Source organism: Magnolia sinica, chromosome 5 (assembly GCF_029962835.1).
Source record: "Magnolia sinica isolate HGM2019 chromosome 5, MsV1, whole genome shotgun sequence".
Lineage (NCBI taxonomy): Eukaryota > Viridiplantae > Streptophyta > Magnoliopsida > Magnoliales > Magnoliaceae > Magnolia > Magnolia sinica.
The window spans coordinates 113400332-113403825 of NC_080577.1; the positions used below are offsets into that span (position 1 = coordinate 113400332).

The 3494-nt window shown below is 43.8% G+C and overlaps 1 non-coding gene across 1 annotated transcript; it reads right to left on the minus strand.

Annotated features, from left to right (window-relative positions):
* Positions 1 to 354: 354 nt before the first annotated feature.
* TRNAL-AAG (transfer RNA leucine (anticodon AAG)) lies at positions 355 to 435 on the minus strand. The gene has a single exon. It is a non-coding gene; the product is annotated as a tRNA-Leu (tRNA).
* Positions 436 to 3494: the final 3059 nt, after the last annotated feature.

Consider the following 3494-nt stretch of genomic DNA (forward strand, 5'->3'; position numbering starts at 1 on the left):
TGGTACAGCCAAAGGTACCGTCAATAGCATCAAATATCATCTATTAGAAAATAAAGTTATTGAAGAAAAAAGAATAAAGAAATAAGTAGGCGATTTCTAAATTCTTGTAGACTTGTGAAGTGAGCTGGGACGGATGTTCTTGTGAATTAGGGCTCCTGGGCCATTATTTAGGGTGCGTTTGGCTACACCAATTATCATGAAACTTCATGATTAATCAGTCTGAAATATATTGATATTTGTTGCAATCAAGTGTATCTTTAATAAAATCAAAACTTACAGATTAAGATGCAAAATATTATGATATTTCTGGATATTTTGTGCAACCAAAAACAATAAAATAAAAATTAAAAATAATGTTGAGAGTGGGATTTGAACCCACGCCCTTTCGGACCAGAACCTTAATCTGGCGCCTTAGACCAACTCGGCCATCTCAACTTTTTCTTTTAAGATTTTGCAATTATTAAATTTATTTGATTGAAAATATAAGAAAATGTATTTAATTGTTGAACAAGTTGTGGATGGAACAGATTCTTAAAACCACACTGATCAGGAAAACCCTAACCATAGATGGCTGAGTAAAGAATCAGTGATTGGTCCAAATCTGAAGGGAGAAAGAAAAAAATAAATAATAAAAAATCAGATGGTCACGGTTCAGTTAGCGACTTGGACGGTCTAGATTGCCATTCAACTATCAATTTATAAGCTTGAATAGAGTCCCATCATTCCTAAAATGTGGTAAACTAGGATAGAAATCTAAAGGGTTCTCCATCCCTCAATGGAGCAGGCACGTGTCCACATCTATATTTCCCCACTGAAAAAGACCGTCTTACACCACACTTTTAACTTTTAAGCAACAAAAAAACCAATGGCCTTTTTCATTCCAGTCCTTTAGAGAAAATGTATTTGTACTTGGCAGCCTCCGTGACTAAATCGTACATCTTCATCTGTTAACCCCAAATGGGCCCACCATCAGAAATCCGAGCCCTTCGTTCAATGCACCACGTTGTGGATCACCCATGATACGAAAACTGTTCTGATTGGATAATCCAGTAGGGCCCACCATCTAGACGGTTCCATGCCGTCCATTTGTTACAGGACCATTCCTGTCATTGGGTGTGGGGCCGGAGCGGATTAGGTGTGGGCCTATCTTCATGTATTTATCGTGTATCCACGCCGTCCATCCGTTTTGCTAGGTCATTTTAGGACATGAACTAGAAAATGAAGCATATCCAAGACTCATGTGGACCGTAACTTAGGAAACAGTAGTGATTAACTGTTAAAAACTTCTTGTGGGCCACAGAAGTTTTGGAACAAGCTGATATTTATTATTCCCTTTCATCCATGTTTTTGTGATCTTATCAATAGGTTGGATGGAAAATAAACATTATAGAAACAATACAGTGGGCCCTAGGGAGTTTTTAACGGTGCTGCGTTAAATCGCACCCTTTCTTCTAGTATGGTCCACCTGAGATTTGAATCTGCTTCATTTCTGGGCTCATGACCTAAAATGATCTGAAAAAAAATAGATGGACAGTATGGATACACAATACGTACATCAAGGTGGGCCCCACTTACATCCCAGCGCAGGCACTTCCTACGGAAGGCTTTCGCAGGAAATCCGCGTCCCACATATTATGGTAGTCCGGCGGAGTACCAAATCTGTCACCCAATACCCTCCTACCATTGGATTAAACAAAAGATACCTGCCCAAAAAGAAACATCCAACCATGCATGGAAATGATAACATCCAATGGTCAATGAGCAGCCACACGTGCAAAGCTGCCCGCGGGCAGCTCTTGAATGGGGGGCCGCCGTGCGGTAGGTGGGCCCCACATCCTACGTTGGCATCTATTTGTCTCCGGCCGTGGGGTGGCTGCTTTTGGGGGAAAAAGCTGGGGGAGTGGGACATTAGTCATGTGAGTATGGTGGGCCCACATAGTCAGCTTTTGGGTCAGCCCAAGAAAGCCCATATGGTTTGGTGATGGATGTCACTTTTGGACAATGATTTATTTAATCATGGTCTCCCACTAGGCCTCCATCAATGGACCTAAAGTCATCCAAAAGTCATGGTTTGGCCAATGAAAGGTATGCCCATTCCCCACGTCGAGTTACAGCTGTGCGCCCCGCCCGACCGCCTGCCGTGTGGTCCATGAATCGATTAGGATGCAGCCCAAACCTGGTCCATTATCCTGTGGCCTGACCATACCCACTTAAAATTCATTAAGAGCAAGCCTGACCGAGCACAACCACACTTGGAAAGGTCCCATCTGAGTTGTTTGAGTCGATTTGGACTCAGTGTAACCTAATCTGGGTTGACACGATGAGTCTCCGGACAAGTAGACAAGTCTCGGGCGAGCTGCGAGTCAACTCGGTACGAGACAAGTCAATTTGATTCACCAGTCAAATGGGCACAAAAAAACATATATGCATTGTGTGTATGTATATATGCTTGTTGTTGTGGGGAAAACCGAACCAGTCCCTCACGTAGGAAGAATGACTAACTAATTATAGGAGAAGTGCTTTTGAACTGGGGTATTCCAAGGTTTAGGTAGAAGGACCATCGATGGGTCTCCGAGCCGAGCTGTCAGAGAATGGGATTCGGAAGTAGAATGAGCAGTTCGCCTAACACAGAGATGAACCCCTAAGCTAAGTTGTCCGAGGACAGAACTCAATGGGGAAATGTTCATCTCACAAGGAACATCTACAACACATGCAAATAACCTGTAAGGTAAGGAGCCCGAGATTTGAGCTCCATGGCATTCCAAGCTGACCCAATCGACCACCGACAAGGTGGAATAAGTAACTTGGAGAGGATTACACCTCATATCCGGAAAATGAGGGCATAACCTAATATCAGCATAAGATTATGCCAACCGAGGCAGGCTTTACAACATTTTTTGAAGTAGTTTCTCATTTAAAGAGGGACTCTCTCCAATGTATCTCATTAAGACACAACGACTTCAGAACTGCCCAAGAACTATGTAAGTACAGCTATCCTAAATGAAGGGAAATAAGCTCAAAACCCAAACTCTAGCCTTTGATCCAATTCTACCGGTCTAACTTAGGCATCGGAGGGTCCACAGATATTACCGGCACCCCCATTGTCCACAATCCTAGTTCTTTGCAGGTCCATCAATGGTGTACATCCACGATTGATTGCATCTGTTAGCCAAAATCTGACGACAATACTCACATTGATTACTTTGTTTAGGGTTGGATCGGGTCACGGGCCCAACCCATTACTAATGATGAGTTGGCTTGGGATCATCCCCAGCTCGACCCACTTCTTAAGGGGCCCGCATTTTCTGACCCACGCCAGACCCGCTACCTGTTTGGCTTGCCTGGATCTGCATCAGAAGCGAGTCAGGCCAGTTGACCCATGGGCCAACCTGACCCATTGTCAACCGTACATGTCAGATAGCTACTCTGACGAATTGGCACGGCCATCTGCCATATGTTGCCATGGTTGGGGTCTGGAAATGGGCCTTGCCTAG